This window comes from Musa acuminata, unplaced genomic scaffold, assembly GCF_036884655.1.
Source record: "Musa acuminata AAA Group cultivar baxijiao unplaced genomic scaffold, Cavendish_Baxijiao_AAA HiC_scaffold_1138, whole genome shotgun sequence".
Lineage (NCBI taxonomy): Eukaryota > Viridiplantae > Streptophyta > Magnoliopsida > Zingiberales > Musaceae > Musa > Musa acuminata.
Genome location: NW_027021350.1, coordinates 2661525 through 2681885, shown reverse-complemented (window position 1 = coordinate 2681885; position 20361 = coordinate 2661525). Strand labels below are relative to the sequence as shown.

At 38.8% G+C, this 20361-nt stretch overlaps 1 pseudogene; it reads left to right on the top strand.

Moving 5' to 3' along the window:
* Positions 1-17204: 17204 nt before the first annotated feature.
* LOC135671282 (receptor-like protein kinase FERONIA) lies at positions 17205-20356 on the top strand (annotated as a pseudogene).
* Positions 20357-20361: the final 5 nt, after the last annotated feature.

The following is a 20361-nucleotide window of genomic DNA, read 5'->3' as shown; positions in this document are numbered from 1 at the left end:
GTAGAAGCGCCTGCGGCCACTGAGCCCGCGGGCAGAGGCGCCGCGGGGCAGCAGCGCGGGCTGAGGCACCGCAGGGCAGCGGCGCCTGTGGCCGCTGCTCCCACGGGCAAAAACCCCGCAGGGGCGGCCGCCAGCGAGACAGCACCACCTGCGGGCGCTGACTGGCGGGCAGAACCGCCCGCGAAGGCGGCGGCGCCCGCAAGGGCGCCCACCTGCAGCGGCAGCGACCCCAGCGGGCGTGCCACCTGCAGGCGAGGGCAGTGCCCTCGCCCTCGCCGCACAGGCCGCCGCCAGCAGGGTGGCGGCGGCGGCGGCGCAGCAGCGAAAAGGGGAAAGGGTATTAGGGTTTTCTGCGCAAAAGATAGTTTTGCCCCTCGGAATTTGAGAAATTCCAGTTTCTATCTTTTGTCCAAATTATGAAAATACCCTTAGGAATTGAGAAATTCCCTATATATCCCTGATTTCAGAAAATATTAATTAATTAAAAGGTTTAGTTGATTATTATTTTTATTATCTAGTAGTCCTACATAATGACGATTATTTATACATGTGATGTATGATGAGTGGACGGATGATCATGGACCGTGTGATGTGTGTACTTGTGATTATTATTATTGAGGTCTGCGAACCTCCATTATATTTCTCGTTTATTGTCGGGCCTGCGTGCCTATGATTAAGTTGTAATCACATGAGGAGGCGCAGCGGGAGCGTGGAAGCCATAGCGGGACCCACGAGACGGACGATCGTGATGCATGAAGATGCATCAAGATGTCGACGGAACCAACGAGGACGAGATGGACGATCACAAGGCATGGAGATGCACCGTTGCACACATAGATCTTGATGTGAGTGATTAGGCCTACTGGCTCGGGCCTAATCATATTAGGTTGTGGTCCATGATCATCTGGTGTGATTGCTTATACACATACTAGATATGTATATATATTTGCATGCGATGTAGATATATATTAAATATGTACATGTGTGACATGTCATAATAGGAGACCAAATCATAGAAACATCTCTCGATAATATTAAGTCGGTAAATGTGAGGCAATTAGATTGACCCACGTGGCCTTCCATCGTTATGAGTAGGAACCGAATCCCGGTGTAGGTTGAGTTGGTCGAGTCCCTCGAGACTCACCTATATCGCGATTCGCTATCTTGCTTACGACATAGAGATGTCACCGGTGACCTGAGGGCATGATATGCTTGGTCGAGTCCCTCGAGGGTATATCATCAAATCAGACTCATCTTGTAACGAAGGTGTTGACTTAACTGAGCATCATGGTTGGTGGAGTCCCTCGAGGCCATGGTGATTCGGAGGCCGAACAGGACGGGAATCACAAGGAGTTGTGATCGGCAAGAGTTGCCTACCTTTTAGGCTTAGTGTAATTGGTCGAGTCCCTCGAGGTTACACTAAGACGCTGATTGGATCCTGATCCCCACTAGAAGTCTGCCGGAGACTTCCGTTTCACGTGCTGAGGGTGTCGCGTGACTCGTTAGTAAAATAGTGGGAGCATATTAAGATAGAAGTCCATATCTTGATTGTTGATTTCTTGCAAAATCTGCATGTTATTCATTTTTGCTACATCTTTATTTTCAGAAAATGTCGCTTTCAAATCCCTTACGTGGCATACTTGATGTCAACCGCCTCACTGGTCCAAATTATACGGACTGGCTCCGTAACTTGAGAATTGTTCTCACAGCGGAGAAAATCGTGTACGTCCTTGATACAGTGATGCCTACACCCGAAGAAGGGGCAAGCGAGGATGAGATCGCTCGCTACGTGAAGTACATTGATGACTCCACTCTTGCTCAGTGCTATATGTTGGGCTCTATGACTCCAGAGTTACAGAGACAACATGAAAAGATGGATGCCAGATCCATTCTCCTACATGTCCGTAAATTGTTTGAGGAACAGGGAAGGACTCAACGATATGAGATATCCAAGAGCCTTTTCCGCGCTAGGATGACTGAGGGGACACCGGTTCAGAACCATGTCCTAAAGATGATTGAGTGGATAGAGAAACTCACAGGTCTAGGAATGGTCCTAGAGGATAACTTGTGTGTGGACATTGTGCTTCAGTCCCTACCAGATTCCTTTTCACAGTTCATAATGAACTTTAATATGAACAAGCTTGAGGTGACTCTCCCAGAGCTCCTTAATATGTTGAGGGAGGCAGAGAGTACTATTAAGAAAGAGAAGCCAGTTCTCTACACTGGTGAGACCAGAAAGAAAAGGAAAGCAGAAAGGTCCCTTAAGAAGGGAAAGGGCAAGGGCAAACAAGGTAAAGCAAAGGTTGCTAAGAAAGACCCAACAAAGGACAAAGGCCAGTGCTTTCACTGTGGTAAAGATGGGCACTGGAAGAGAAACTGCAAAGAGTACCTTGCAGAAAGGGCGAAACAAAAGCTTGATGAAGCTTCAGGTACATTCATGATCGGTCTCCATTTGTCAGACTCTTATGATAACACATGGGTATTAGATACCGGTAGTGCTTATCATATATGTAATTCGTTGCAGGTTCTGGCAAGACCTAGGAGACTAGAGAGAGGCGAGATGGACCTCAAGATGGGTAATGGAGCAAAAGTTGCTGTTTTAGCTGTTGGCGAGGTCGCCCTACATCTGCCTAGTGGAGCTTTTATTGCATTAGATGCATGTTATTTTGTTCCTTCTATTATCAAAAACATTATCTCCATTTCATGTTTAACAATTAGTGGATATAAATTTGTTTTTGAGAACAATGGTTGTTCGATATTATTAGATGATAAGATCATCACGAAAGGAACATTGCATAATGGTTTATTTATGTTAGACACCACTCCACATATCATGAATATAAATATGTCCAAAAGGAAACGAGATGAGTTGAACAGTGCATACCTGTGGCATTGTAGGCTAGGTCACATCCATGAAAGAAGGATTCAAAAGTTGCTAAATGATGGATATCTAGATCCATTCGACTATGTGTCATATGCAACTTGTGAGCCTTGCATTCGTGGAAAACTGACCAACTCTCCATTTAGTGGAACTAGAGAGAGAGCCACTGAGTTGTTGGAACTCATACATAGTGATGTATGTGGACCCATGTCAACTCATGCCATTGGAGGTTACTCCTACTTCATTACATTTACTGATGATTTCTCAAGGTATGGATATGTGTACTTAATGAAGTACAAGTCCGAGGCCTTTGAGAAATTCAGAGAGTATAAGAATGAGGTGGAGAACCAGACTGGAAAGAGTATCAAAACTCTTCGATCAGATCGAGGAGGTGAGTACTTAAGTACAGAGTTTACTCACTTCCTCAAGGACCATGGGATATTATCCCAATGGACACCTCCTTATACACCTCAGCTCAATGGTGTCTCTGAAAGGAGAAATCGTACATTATTAGATATGGTACGGTCCATGATGAGTTTCGCTGACCTACCCATCTCATTCTAGGGATATGCCCTAGAAACCGCAGCTTACCTTCTGAACAGAGTTCCAACTAAGTCGGTGGTGTCTACACCATATGAGATATGGAAAGGGAAGAAGCCTGATCTTAAAGTAGTTAAGATTTGGGGCTGCTCTGCCCATGTTAAAAGACACAACCCCGATAAGTTAGAATCAAGGACAGGGCGATGTAAATTTGTGGGATACCCCAAGGAAACTTGTGGGTATTACTTCTATCATCTCGAGGACCAAAAGGTCTTTGTAGCTAAGAGAGCAGTGTTCCTTGAGAAGGAACACATTCTTGACGGAGACAGTGGGAGAATGATAGAATTGAGCGAGGTTGGAGAACCAAGCTCAAGCACCACTCTACAGCCCGAGTCTGTTCAGGTATCTAATACACAAGTTTCAACTTTACGCAGGTCTGATAGAGTATCCCATCCTCCTGAGAGATATGTGGGACATATTAGAGCAGAGGATGTAGAGGATATTGATCCTCAGACCTACGAGGAGGCTATTATGAGTATAGACTCCGGGAAGTGGAAAGAAGCCATGAATTCTGAGATGGATTCTATATACTCCAATAAGGTTTGGAACCTAGTTGATGCGCCCGAAGGTATTGTACCCATCGGTTGCAAGTGGATCTTTAAGAAAAAGATCGGAGTAGATGGAAAGGTAGAGACCTATAAAGCAAGGCTAGTGGCTAAGGGGTATCGTCAAAGGCAAGGTGTTGACTACGACGAAACTTTCTCACCCGTAGCAATGCTAAAATCCATCAGAATTCTATTGGCTATTGCAGCACACTATGATTATGAGATCTGGCAGATGGATGTGAAAACCGCATTCCTCAACGGGAACCTCGAAGAGGAGGTATATATGATGCAACCTGAGGGATTCGTGTCCAAGAACTGCCCAGATAAGGTGTGTAGGTTGCTTAGATCCATTTATGGACTAAAGCAAGCTTCCCGAAGTTGGAACATAAGATTTGATGAGGCAATCAGATCTTATGACTTCGTTAAGAACGAAGATGAGCCTTGTGTATACAGAAAGGTAAGTGGGAGCGCTATTAGCTTTTTGGTGTTATATGTGGATGACATCCTCATCATTGGGAATGACATAGGAATGCTATCCACAATAAAGGCTTGGTTATCTAGACACTTCTCCATGAAGGACTTAGGAGAAGCATCTTATATCTTGGGGATTAGAATCTATAGAGATAGATCCAAAAGGATGCTTGGCTTGTCCCAGTCCAGGTACATAGAAACTATTGTCAAAAGGTTTGGCATGGAAAATTCCAAAAGAGGTCTCATACCGATGAGACATGGGATATCGCTTTCTACGAGTATGTCCCCAAAGACTCCAGACGAAAGGGCGAACATGGATATGATACCTTATGCCTCAGCAATAGGGTCTATCATGTATGCCATGCTATGTACTAGGCCTGATATAGCGCATGCTCTGAGTGTCACGAGCAGGTATCAGGCAGATCCAGGCTTGGAGCACTGGAAAGCAGTAAAGTGTATCCATAAGTACTTGAGAAGGACTAAGGATCTTTTACTAGTATATGGAGGTAATAGCCTTAAGGTTGAAGGCTACACTGACTCAAGTTTTCAGTCTGATGTCGATGATAGCAAGTCGAATTCAGGGTATGTGTACACCTTGAATGGAGGAGCAGTGTGCTGGAAGAGTTCCAAGCAAGATACCACTGCTGACTCGACCACAGAGGCGGAGTACATTGCTGCATCAGATGCAGCAAAGGAGGGAGTCTGGTTGAAGAAGTTCATCACAGATTTGGGAGTCGTGCCGGATAGTGAGGAGCCGATTTCCCTATATTGCGACAACAACGGGGCAATTGCTCAAGCGAAGGAACCTAGGTCTCATCAGAAATCTAAGCATGTTCTGAGGAGGTTCCACCTTATCAGAGAGATCGTGACCCGAGGAGATGTAGCAGTGGAAAGAGTTCCATCAGAAGATAACATTGCAGATCCACTAACAAAGCCATTGTCTCAGATTGTCTTTGAGCGTCACAGGGGTCTGATGGGGATCAGACACATAGGTGATTGGCTTTAGGTCAAGTGGGAGATTGCTAGTCATAAGTGCCCAGCAAGCCAATCACGTGAGTGATGGCACGTGTGACTTGATACAGAATCTTTTTGCTTATTATATTTTTGGCGTATATCACTTTATAACTATTGCATAAATGCATATGTATAGTGATGTCCTTGGATTTGTGCAATGGGAATCGGATCGTGATGAGATCACGATAATGAGATCGATTCACCTTTAAACACATATCCTAAATAATCCCGGTCATAGGTTACTCGAGAGGGACATCGTGATAACCGGATAGACTGGTGTGCTGTATACCCGTCCATATGATGGATGCAGCTGGTCTCATAGCTGCTCGTGTAGGGACACTAGGGATACAGTACAGGTGCTCATTGGAGAATGAGTTCACTGATTGATCCGCTTACGGAATGCTGGATGGTTGATGATGCCTTATTGTCAGACAACGATTCCGTAGTCCTAGTGGTGTATCTGGTTCTTAGACTTGAGACACCAAGGATGTCCTGTATGAGTGCTCCACTCTTTGATACCAGACTTATAGGTTTGGCTGTTCCCAGATCTAGTACAGCTGGTCATTGGGAGTGGTAGTCGACCTTACGAGGGCTATTGAGTGTCGATAGAGGATCATCCACTCTCGGTATCATGAGAGGAATATCCCATGTGTTCTTGCTCAGACAAATCCCTGGCCAGGGTCATTCGGGTTGAGAGAGAAAGAGTTCTCCGGGAGAATCCGATTAGAGCGAGACTCAAGTAGAAACCGTATGGGTCTGACAGCACCATGCTCGATATACGGTCTCTGGGATATTAGATGGATGAGGGACTATAGGTACATGGTAACTGAGGACAGACAGGTCCAACGGATTGGATTCCCCTGTATCGTCTGGGGACTACGGCGTAGTGGCCTAGTACTTCCGTAGTCGATGAGTCGAGTGAATTATTACAGAGATAATAATTCACTTAGTTAGAAGGAGTTCTGACAGGTATGACTCACGGCCAGCTCGATATTGGGCCTAGAGGGTCACACACATATGGTAGGCATTGCGATGAGTAGAGGTTCGGATATGAGATATCCGACGGAGCCCTTGTCTTATTGGATGCAGATCCAATACCCACTAGGGAAAAGGACCCATTAGGGTTTTGACACGGGATCTCTATAAATAGGAGGGATTCACAGCCTCATAGGCGAGAGTCTTTGCTTGCCCTTCCTATTCTCCTCTCCCTCTCCACCTCAGAGTAGGCCTGGAGTTTTGAGGAGCGTCGTCGCAACCCTGCTGTGTGGATCACCGCTAGAGAGGAGGACGCTTGACCTCCTTCACCCTCTCCTGAGGATCTGCAAGGAAACAGGGATATACGATCTCCCTAGGTAACACAATCTCTATACGCAGTTTTGTGTTTTGCGGATTTTGCGCACCAATCTTCGCACGACGACGAACATCTTTTTGGGAATCGGGGATTTTTGTTTTCTTGTTCTTCCGCTGCGCATATGATGTCGCCCCCCATGATTTCCCAACATTATTTTCAATCTTCAATTTGTAAACTCATTTATTCTTGAGAGCTTTCTTTTATTTGGGCAACTTTACCAAATAATAGGTGTGGTTCTCAAACAAGGATCTCATCTCTTATTGCATAGCTTTAACCCACTCATTCTTATGCTTATGTAGAATAGCTTCTTAGAAAGTTTTTGGCTCTTTCGCATTAGTAATAATAACATATTCATGTGGAGAATATCTGGTAGATGGTTGTCGCTTTCTCGTGGATATTCTCAATGGAATCTCAACTAGTGGTGGAGGTGTTTGTTCAGTTGGTTTAACATCATCAACTGTAAGAGTATGATCACTAGTATTCTTACTATAATCTTCTTGTTTATCTCCCCCATGATCATCATGAACTACAAGTGAAGGAACTGGACCCAAACTTCAAGGAATATAAACAAAGGTTTTTGACTTCTCAACATTATCACCATTATCAAACAATTGGTCTTCAAGAAATACAACATCTCTGCTTCTAATAATCTTTTTGTTCACTGGATCTTATAATCTATACCCAAACTCTTCATGACCATATCCCAAGAAGATATATGCTTTTGCCTAATTATCAAGCATGGATTTCTCATCTTTGGGAATATAAACAAATGCTTTACACCCAAAGACTCTCGAGTGATTATAAAATATATCTTTTCCTTTTTATACTCTCTCTGGAACATCACCTTTCAGAGGAACTGATGGAGAAAGATTTATCAGGTCAACTGTAGTTCTCATAGCCTCCCCCCAAAATGATTTCGGTAACTTAGCGTGGAAAAGCATACACCTAATCCTTTCTTCAATAGTTCTGTTCATTCTTTCTGTCACACCATTCTGCTAAGGAGTTTTAGGAACTATTTTCTCAAGCCTGATATCATGAAACATGCAATAATTCTCAAAAAGACCCACTCACCACCATTATCTGCTCGAATATAATTTAACATTTTTCTAGTTTCTCTTTCAACACTGACATGAATCTCTTTTGAAAACATCAAGTACCTAGTCTTTATATTTCAAGGCAAAAGCCCAAACTTTTCTAGAATGATCATTAATAAAAGTAACAAAATAAAGAGTACCTCCAAGAGTTCTAGTTTGTATAGCACGGATATAAGTATAAATCAAATCAATAACATATAATCTTCTAGATGATGAATATATATGAAATGCAACTCTCTATGTTTTTCCAGTTAAGTAATGATCATAAGATTTAATAGATATACCTTGCAACTCTGGTAAGAACTACTTTCTAGCAAGAGTTTGAAGTCTTTTCTCATTGATATAACCAAGCCTCTTGTGCTAAAGATCTATACTTTCACCCTTCTGAATTGCATTAATCTCTCCTTTGTGTAGCTTAGCTTCCATGATATAAAAAGAGTTAAGCTTCTTTCCTCTTGCCATAATTAGAGAACCTTTAATGAGTTTTCATTTGCTTTCACCAAAATAATATGTAAATCTCTCATCATCAAGTCTACCTGTAGATATTAAGTTAAGACGAATATTTAGAATATGTCTAGTATATTTGAGTATCAATTTGCTCCCAATACTGGTCTCCAAGCAAATATCTCAAATACCCACAATCTTAGATGTACCATCGTTTCCCATTCTGACATTACCAAAATCACCAGCAGTGTAAGATCTAAAGAAATCACGTAATATAAAATGAAGCACCAGAGTCAATTACCTAGTTACTGTCCTAAGCTGTAAGACTAATACAACCGTCATCATAAACAATAATGATATCACCTTCAACAGCAACTGCATTTGTCTATTTATCATTTTTCTTCATTTCATTTTATTCTCGCTTCCAAAACCTACACTATTTCTTTATGTGACCTGGCATATTATAGTGGAAATATTTGATATCTCTTCTAGACTTGGATCTTCCTCTATAACCATGTAGATTTCTGCTATGACTTCTTCCACGTCTTTCTTATTTTTTAGTAACAAATACACCAGAAGAAGATTCACCCTATTATTTCCTTTTAGCATCTTCATTTAGCAAACTGTCTTTAACTATATTTATAGTTAGAGTCTCCTCTGACATGGAGTTACAAATTGTCACCACATACGATTTTCAACTTTCTGGTAAAGAGTTGAGAAGTAATAATCCTTGCATCTTATCATCTATATTCATTTTTATAGCAACCAGCTTGTTTGCAAGACTCTGAAATAAGCTTATGTGCTCAACAATATTATCACCATCTTTATACTTCAAATTTACAAGTCTTCTAAGGAGAGAAATTCTATTTCCCATTGTCTTTTTCGCAAAGTGGTTTTTTAATCTTTGTGAAACAAAATCAGCTATGGTTTCATCAGAAATATGCTCATGCAAATTTATCTTCATCCATCTTCTATGCAATAGTTTTTCTATGTTAAACTTCTCATTCCTTATCGTCCATAGTAATTTAAAGATTTATCGAAAGTTTAAATTTGTTTTGACCAAGTTTCCACCGAGTAATATAATTTTTAAAATTACCCCTAAAAACAATGTAAGTAGGTCTAAATGCTAGTATTTTTGGAGCATACATTCAGAATAGGTTTTAAACCTATTTAGAAGCTTAAATGATAAAAAAAAAAAACATTATATGGAAGCTTCAAATTATAAAGGAATTTGGGAAATTTAAAGTATTAACACGCTGAAAATACCAGAAATTATCAAATAAATTCCCCAAAAAATAGGAAATCATGTCATTTTGTCAATCTCGGACCCTTTTCAAAGTAATCAAATTCTTTTACATGCTTTATTTAACAACACAGCAACGATCTAAGTAATTAAAAATGGGTACACACTCTCACTATGGACCCAAACAATTGAACCCGAGGGGTTTTATAACATATAACACTCGTAAATATATGGTACAAATTGAATTTGATATCAATATCAATATCTTCATATTAGCCTGATGTCATTTGTACAATGTTTGGCCCTTAGTAGTTGAAAGTAAAAAACAGTTACAATCAGTTATAGCTCCGTACAACTATCTGTGCACACTAACAATCATTGAATTTTTCACAAAAATGCTGGTCCTCCATCATTGTTCCTTAAATGTCCGATCGAAACCACTTCATGTGCGATTATAAGAATATAAAAGGGATATCCGAAGAGCAAATGTTTCATATACTTCATAAGGAATATAGCATAATCATTCCCGGAATACAAAAAATATTTATTAAAAAATTGATCGAAAACACAATGTGTATGATATATTCTCTTCAAATATGGTACCTTACGACAAAATTTGCTTAGAATAAAGTTGATATTTGTATGTCCATCCCTTAGATTTGACAATTTATGCAATCACAGGATGCAGCAACTCTAGTTGCATATTATTCATTGCTTTGAATATCTTTATCTATAACATTGTAAATATTATTCATCTTACTCTAGTTCCACACATACCATATATACATGACTAAAGTATAATGTTATATTACTACTATCGATTGGAATAAAATGAAAAGTAGATACCCTTAAAATTAAAATATGCTAACTTACTAAATAAAATAATAGAGTTCTTCCTATACATAATATTTTTAACATCTGTGCATAATTATAACCTCTGACTAAAAAAAATTATAAATATAACATATTTAAAATTTATACAAATAAAATACTCATAAGTTATCGTCTATATCTGCATGGACTTACACATACTCATTTTCCTACCTAATCACTTAGGTAGGATACTAGTATTCTTACTTATAAAATATGATCTATAATAAATAATCACTCAATAAGTATAAATATTTATAGTTTTATTTATGTGAGCATGTATCTTGTTATGTATATAACATTTTAAAATCATTAATATAAAATATTTAACAATAAACAGCTCATGACTTTTTTTAACAAGTATGACCTTACAATATATATATATATATATATATATATATATATATATATATATATATATATATATATATATATATATTATAATAATAATAATAATAATAATAATAATAAGGATATACAATTCTACCTCATTATTATCATATTATAATATTTTGTTAATAATCCTTAGTTATTTGACATTGAATTGTAATTCTCTCAAATCATGATCTTTAGATTGACAATCATTATAATATCTCATGTAGTGGCACAAAGATGTATTTAATTAGATCATCATCATGTGTTTGTTGCTAAGTCTAAATAATGAGCTGTCAGTGCCCTCGAGGTATCCTTGAAACAATATGACACCTATTAATAACCTCAAAATTTTATAGTATTCCAACAAACAACAAAAGACATATACCTCATATCCAAAAAAAAAATATGAATATCGATGAAACACAAGAATTATTTGACAATGCTAATAGTGCACATGCCTTCTAAAATAGAGTACTGCAATACACATTTACTATTTCTCCATCACACATGTTGTTCCAATCCAATAAGCTCAATAAATCATCCATAGTGTATTGCAGTACAAAAAATAGGTGTTGTTGGTTGTCTTTTCAAATGGTTTGGGTTAATAAACTATAACGTCAAAAAATATATATATTATCTTCTTCTTGTATAAAATTATTACACATATATTAAACTTATTACACATAATCAAACAATTCATCAAATTTATCATCTAACTCACGATAATATGTTTAACATGCATACGATTAATGTTTCTTCTTCCTTTGTAAAAACTTTATCTTTCTCGATCCTTTACAAAATTAAAGAAATTAAATTTAGACATTCTATATCCTACACACATTATTATCTTATAAAACCTATTAAAACCATACCTTCAAAGTATTCCTTATTGGAATGTTAATCTTCTATTAGATTATCCTTTCTAATTGAATATGATATATTATAAAATTGATTGAATTCCGATGATGATTTTAACCAATTAAAAGGAAGTTCATATTATAATAGGATTCCTTAGGAGATGCTCTTGATGGGAGGAACTCTCATAATTATTTATCCTAGACACTCTGTTCTCCCTTATATATAGATAGCACCTTTTAGGGACTAAACAAAGTATGATACATCACAATATGATGGACGTGGATACGTGATAGTAATTGATATATTGTCCTTAATATATCAATCTAAGTGGTCTTGTGAAAAAACATGAAGAGAGGAGAAGGAGAGTATAGTTCTTCTTGCACATTGATATCACTATGATCTTTAGATCGAAGATGGTGCCCTTGTAGATTTAATAAAGTTCTTTTCAAATGACATCGAAAGGAACGTATCGTAAATCCAATATATTATTATTTGATTTCAATCGAAGTTTTTTCGAATTACATATACCATATTACATATTTTATACCAACCCTTTCCTATATGATTTTAACCTCTATTTCCATCTTAATTATGAATAATTTGAAGGGTTTTGGCCTAGAACATGATATCCCTCTTATTTAGATATAAAACTGTAAATCTGAAATTTTTCATGATTATAATCTTTCTGCTTTGTTTTAACTATAACTCTCTAAACCAAATTTAGATTTAGACAAAACTTATTTTATCTGAAAGTAGATTCATAGATCATTTTTTATAGTTCGATTAAAAGATTTTGAGTTTAAATACCTATCCAAACATCTATTTTAATTGGCCCTATAGATTCTACAAAACAAATACCATAGTTTTTTATCTTTTATTACTAAATTGTTTATAACTTTCTGTTATGAACTATAATTCTACAAAACTTGATTTATTGAAAACTAAACTTATAAATCTTTCTTTCATATCTTATTTGAAATATTTGAAGTATAAATGCCTACCAAAACATCTATTTAAATTGACCCTATATATTTTATAAAATGAGAAAGATAATTTTTTATCTTTCTATATTAAATTACTTGTAACTCTCTGTTAAAAACTCTATATTTTACAAAACTTGATTCATTTGAAAGTAGACTGATATAGTTTCAAATAACCCTTTCTTGAGCAAATTAGAGTATAATTATTTTTCAAAGAATTTATATAATGTGCCTTATAGATTTTGTCAGAACAGAATTTTTGCATATTTTGCCTATTCTTATTTCATATCTTTGAAATCAAATTTATCTAGAATTCTTCCCACAATTAAGCCTTATGTGATTGTTTTAAACTGTTGTAGCCTTTATCATTGATTCGTATTATATCTGAATGTATTGCGTAAAAGTTTATGTTTGCATCGTACTGTTTCTATAAACATATGTATATTTTTATTATTTGTTATGTGCTTCCAATTGCTAGGAAAGCAGTTGACACTAAGAGTGAGGGGTGAATTAGTACAACGGTAAACTATGTCTTCAAAACTTTTTATTTAGATTAAAATTGATTCCATCGAAAATCATTTTGTAAAGATCTTAACTTTGAAAGCATACGGAAAAACGTAGTGGATGTAAAGCAAGAAGGTGAGGCAGTTTGCTATGAAAGTAAATTACTCAAAGTAAATGCAAACTAGATTTTAGAGTGGTTCGGTCATCATGACCTACATCCACTTCAACGATTCCTCTTCCATCGAGGCCACCGGCATCCATTATCAGTCTTCCTTCAGTAAGCGAAGACTAACCACCTTTTACACCCCTCTTCTCCTTTTACTGGATTTAGGAGATAACCCTTACAATCACTCACACTCCTCTCTAAATAGAATTCTAAGTTTAAGCTAGAGGAGGGATTTCTCAAGTGATTTCTACAGTGTTTTCTCACTTTAAAACTCTCTGTGCTTATGTTAGTTAACCAAGGATAGGAGGGGCATTTATAGGCCTTAAGTTGATTCAAACTTGGAGCCTAAAAACATCTCATCCCGGGTCTTCTGGGTACAGGCGGTACCACCGCTAGTGTCAGTCTGACACTGACACTATGTTGGGCGTTACCACCGCCCAAGCTAGCGGTACCACCGCCTGACATAGTCTCAGAGACTGTGCCACGACGGTGCCACTTCTTGGGTCACTGTTTGGGACTCTCATTGGGCCCAACACAATGCTTACATGGGCCCAACTAACCCCTAATTGGTTGGCCCAAATTTAATCTCAATTATGTGCTAACTACGAATTCTAAGATATACTTAAGCTAAACAAGTCCGTAAGTCTTGGTTTTTTCCGACGAGCTTCCGCCGAACTTTTGACGATCTCTCGGTAATGTTCCGGCGGACTCCCGGCAAGCTCTTGGACTTTATGATGATCTTCTTAACGAGTTCTGACGAGCTTCTTTGGCAAGCTCCTGGACTTCTCGGTAAACCTTCCGACGAACTTCCGACGAACTCTCAAACTCCCAACGAAATCACGTCCTTGACTCCGGAACTTTATTTTGCTTTATACCTTGCTATTGTAGTTAATCCTACACATGTAAAAACACACTTCGATCTAGACAATTAATACTAAGCATGAATCATGTTGTCCGGCATGTCATTGGTCCATTGACGCTTCGTCCGATTCTTCGGCGTATCGTCCTCTCTTGCGGCCTATTGCCCAATCAACCAGTTGACTCCGCAACTCCGATATCCTTGGCGCAATATTCGCTTTTCTTGGCCCGAAGCCCGAATCCATGGCCCGAAGCCTTCTATCGATACGTCGACCGATCCTCCGGCTCGGCGTCCAATCTTCTGACATGTTCCACTAGCCCAACATGATTCTTCCTGCTTTAATTGTCTTATCTTGATCGAAGCATCCTACGTCACTCAAAACACAGATTAAATCATAAACACTTATCAATTGGTTTCATCATCAAAATCTGAGATTCAACATCGATACATGCTAAATTTATTGTTCATAATATCCTTTTTATACTCTAGTATTTGTGGAATAATATAAACCTTTACTAGAAGTAAAAAAAGAGAGTTATATTTAGAGCTCGCGATGCTCTACTAGCCCCCTTTTGACTTCATCCAGATGTGGGTGGATGGAGTTTCCAAACGTGGAAGACTTATATTTGGTAATCAAATAGAAATGGATGGATAATATTATATTATGATCACATTTCACCCTCTATATTTTTTATATGATATCTAAAGCATTGCTTATGAGTTTCTACGTGAGCTTTGGATAAGAATAAAATGAATGTAACATCAAATGTGATATTTGAACTTATGTTTCTTATTTGTTTTTTTGATGTACTCCAAAATATTTTATATACTATTGATATGCTCCGAAATAATTTATATGTCATTGATATATTCTAAAATATTTTATATACCATTGATATGCTTCAAAATATTTCATACAATATTAATATACTTTGAAATATTTCATATATCATTGATATGCTCAAAAATATTTCTAAAATATTTCTAAAGTATTTCAAGTGATACGGTGTATGATTATAAACTGCATAGGTTTTATATATGTGAATAATGTTAGAATTATTTTTAATATCCCCAAATGTTAGTTTGGATCCTAGATTAGATTATTGATGAATTATAAATTTTCTTGATTTAAGATAGGTTCACACATCTTGAATGTGTTAATTTATGGGGTATGATAATATTGTATTTATTTTTTTCTTTCATTAGATTTTTTTTTCTTAACTTTTGCAATGGATTCATTAAACTTATATAAAATTGGAGCTCTAGCAACAGCCCAAAATAACTTTGTAACATTTTATCGATAATAAGATTTTTCGATAGATAAATCATGCAACAATCATGAATTGCTTCTAAACATATCTCCTTCATAAATGAAAGAATTTTTAGATTTTAATCACTAATAATTGTTAAATTTTATATTCAATAATATATATTCTCAACTAATGCAAGAACCACCTCAATCTCTGTCATGCAATTGGCAAAATAAATGTTGTTATTATCAAAGTACTAGGATATTTGCATAATAAATATGCATCATCATTATAAAAAATAAGTCATATATATAATCTAAAACTTCTAAAGCAATATGTGAAAGCTCAAAATATTATTTAAAAATAAATTTTTTATGTTATTAATATATGTACATGAGTATTATAGTTATGAAGTTTTAAATTTCTCAAATGATGTAATTGGATGCAATATTATCGAGGGAGAAGAGATAATATCAAATTAGATCAACATTGTTTAATGTCGATGCAGCATTGAAAAAAAAAAAGTCAACATTGGATGGAAGATAGGTTATACTATAAGAAAAGGTCAGATGTTTACTATGAACAGACACGAGTAGATCTATGGGGGCCTGTGATATGCCCCGATGTTGTGATATATTATGTTGCTAATGGCCAATAGTGAGGAACACACTGTTGGCCAAAAGTTGGAGAGGAGGGAACACCGTTTGTGGTGCGAGAAGGTGGTCGATGAAGAGTCACCGATGGGGGGCTATCTATAGTGGGAGAGTCACCTGTAGTGGGAGGAGGAAACACCGGTGTGGGAGTAAGGAGATACATGTAGCGTGCAGCTTGTGTTGTGGTGAGAAAGAGACGAGTGAAGAATGGTGAGTAGAAAAAAGTTGCGAGGAAGAGGAATCACTATTGCTGGGCACATCAACAGAAAAAAGGATTCGCTATTATCAAGTAGCAAGGAAGAGGAAGCATCTAAGTGGGAGGAGGAGATGTCGGTGTAGGAGTAAGGAGACACATGCAATGTGCAATTTACGTTGTTGTGACTAGAATTAGGAGGCAGATGAATCACTATTGCTAGTAACATCAATAAAGAAAATGAATAACTATTATCAAGAGCAAGGAAGAGGAAGCCTTGCTCAAGTTATGAAAAAGATGATTTCATTCATATTATATATTTATACATATTTGAGGAGGGATTGATTATCCTTTAATCATACACATGAATCATATTAATTGATCCTCAAATATTGGTTAATTGCGGATCGTATTTGAAATATAATAAACTTAACCAGATTTACTTTTATCATTGATCCTCAATCATAATCTTCTATCATCCTCAATCCTATTAAATATATAGTAAATATGATAAACTAATAGTGAACCCTTAATGAATTTACAATCCAAAAAATATTGATTTGATTAAAAAAAATAGCGTCCACAAATGAAAGGGCAAAGGCGGCAAGCAAAAAGTTTTGGAAATGAAGATGCTAAGAGAGAAAATATATCTAATAAAAATTTTTTATAATTATATATATAATTTAACCTCATTATACTTCATTAGTCCAAACATCCCCCACTGAAGTCAACTCTTTGGTCGATTAATTGCATATGAATAACAAATTCGAGTCGACGCTAGTCTTTATGTTGACTCCGTGGATGAGTTGGTGTTGACGCAGACTTCATCCTATTCACTCGAAAAATCTGGACTCCTGCAATCTCTTGCTTGCGACGTTCGTGGCGCAGACGCATATCGTGAACGCCTCCCTCCGCGACTCCCATTTCAACTCTCTCGCGGTTCTTCGTGGTAACTCTCTCTACCGCCTGATTTCTCCCTTGTTTCTAGGGTTGATTTTGATGCAATATCAGCTGGTTTTCCTCTGCTTTTAGCTGAACGTGAGGCCGAGAGTTGAAGATTTAGATGTTGAATGCTAATTTTCCCTGCTGAGTTCGGGAGAGTAGAGTGAGGCCAATCGATTTCTTCGTTAAAAATCCGATTTTTGATGGATTTAGGGTTCCTTTTCCTGGATCAGTCATGGTCTCTGATGCAGCTCCGTTCCTTTCTCTGTGCCTCCTTCGCCTTCTCGCTATTGGCGGCTACTTTGGTCGTCGTTGCTGTCGACAACACCACCTATTACGTGCCAAGAGACGACATCCTCCTCAACTGCGGCGCCTCCGGCCAGGCATCTAGCTTCGACGGACGATCCTGGACCGGCGACACCGGAACCAGGTACGCCCCCTCCTTGAACGGCGGCGGCAGCTTCGATGCTCTACATCAAGATCCATCAGTCTCCACGGTCCCGTACTCGACCGCTCGGGTCTTCACTTCTCCCTTCACCTACCGCTTCCCTCTCAGCGCCGGCCGGAAATTTATCCGCCTCCATTTCTACCCTTCCGATTACTCCAACCATGCCGTTTCCGATGCCTTCTTCTCCGTCACATCTGGCCCTTACACCCTTCTTCACAACTTCAGCTCCTACCTAACTGCTGATGCCCTAAATTTCGCGTATCTAATCCGTGAATACTCCGTAAACGTCTCTACCGGCGGCCTAAACCTCAGTTTCATTCCATCAACCGCCCATCCCAACTCCTATGCCTTCATTAACGGTATCGAGATTGTATCAATCCCCGACTTGTTTAGCTCAGCAACACCTTTGCTTGTCGATGGAGATGATGGTCATATTGTTTACACTATCGATCCCGACCAAGCTCTGGAGACAGTTTACTGGCTCAATGTAGGTGGGCAAGCAATTCCCCCCATCGAAGACTCCGGCTTGTTCCGCTCTTGGGACGACGACTCGCCTTACATTTATGGGGCTGCATTTGGTGTGACCTACTCTAATGATCCGAATGTTACCATCACATACCCGACCAGTGTTCCAAGTTACATTGCACCACCGGATGTCTACTCCACAGCAAGATCAATGGGTCCAAATGCACAGGTGAACTTGAACTACAATTTAACCTGGATTCTCCCTGTGGATGCTGGCTTCTATTACCTTGTCCGGCTACATTTCTGTGAAATCCAGTCTCCGATAGTGAAGAAAAACCAGAGTCTTTGACATCTACCTTAATAACCAGACTGCAACAGAAGAAGCTGATGTCATTGGTTGGAGTGGCGGGATCGGTATCCCTGTGTTCAAGGACTATGTGGTGAGGACAATGGGAAGAGGGCAGATGGATCTGTGGGTTGCGCTTCATCCAGATACACTCTCCAAACCAGAGTATTATGATGCCATCTTGAATGGGCTTGAGGTGTTCAAGCTGCAGAACAGTAATAACAGCCTGGCTGGTCTTAATCCAGGAGCACGCTCGCAGCTCTACGATGATCCTAGAGATCTCAGGAAGGGGAGTGCGAAACATAAGAGTGACGTTCCTGTTATTGTTGGTGGCGTGGTCGGAGGTTTTGCTGTTTTACTCGCTGGTTTTTGCCTGATTGGAATGTGCAAATGCCAGAAGAAGATGATGATGAAGGAAGGGAAGGGTGCAGCTACAAGCAATGGGCCTTATGGTTTGTCGCATCTCTCCCTCTATGGCAACACACGTTCCGCTGCGTCGGCTGAGTCCAACCGCTGCCGCTACTTCTCCATTGCAGAGATAAAAGCTGCCACAAATGACTTCGATGAGTCCCTTCTTATTGGAGTTGGTGGGTTCGGAAAGGTCTACCGTGGGGAGATAGATGGTGGGATCACAAAGGTAGCCATCAAGCGTGCTAACCCGATGTCCGAGCAAGGTGTCCATCAATTCCGGACTGAGATTGAGATGCTTTCCAAGCTCCGACACCACCACCTTGTCTCTTTGATCGGTTACTGTGAGGAGAACTGTGAGATGATCCTAGTCTACGATTACATGGCCCAGGGGACCCTCCGCGAGCATCTCTGCAAGACACAGAAGCCGCCTCTTCCATGGAAACAGCGGCTTGAGATCTGCATCGGGGCTGCACTTGGTCTGCATTACCTTCACACCGGTGCCAAGCATACCATCATACATCGAGATGTGAAGGCAACAAACATACTGTTAGATGACAAAAGGGTTGCAAAAGTTTCAGATTTCGGGCTCTCGAAGATTGGTCCGAACGCCGACGAGTCCCATGTCAGCACGGTGGTGAAGGGAAGCTTTGGTTACTTCGATCCAGAGTACTTTAGAAAGATGCAGCTCACAGAGAAATCTGATGTCTACTCTTTTGGGGTCGTGCTGTTTGAGGTCCTGTGTGCTCGGCCAGCTCTTAACCCCATGCTTTCAGATGAAAAGGTGAGCTTGTCGGAGTGGGCACTGCACTGCCAAAAGAATGGCATGCTCGACATGATCATTGATCCCTACTTGAAGGATAAGATTGCTCCACTGAGTTTCAAGTGGTTTGTACAGACTGCAGTGAAATGTTTGGCTGATACTGGGAAGGAACGACCATCCATGGTTGATGTGGTTCGGAACCTTGAGCTTGCCCTCCAACTACAGGAAAGAGCAGAGGAAAGTGACAGCATCGATGGAGGGATCTCCGATGAGACTGTGTTGTTTGTCGGGATAGAAAATAAAAACTCCGATCATCGGAGTGACTGGCTCTTAGCGTCACCTTCTCAGAGATTAAAAACTCAAATAAGACGTTAAGTGCATCTACGGATATCTCATAAGATATTTTAATATATAATATTCATGATATTAATACTGCAATAATTATCAATATATAAAATTTCTTACATATCGATAATGTATTTTATACTTGAACTAATGTTAGAATTGTCATGTTTATTGCAATTCGCAATAGAGATTTGTAATGTAAACCCTATGGAGCTGCAACAACTGCTGCTTCTTTAGCTTGGAGTGTTGGATACGTCTCTGCTGACAATAGAATTACATTCCGTGTTAGATTT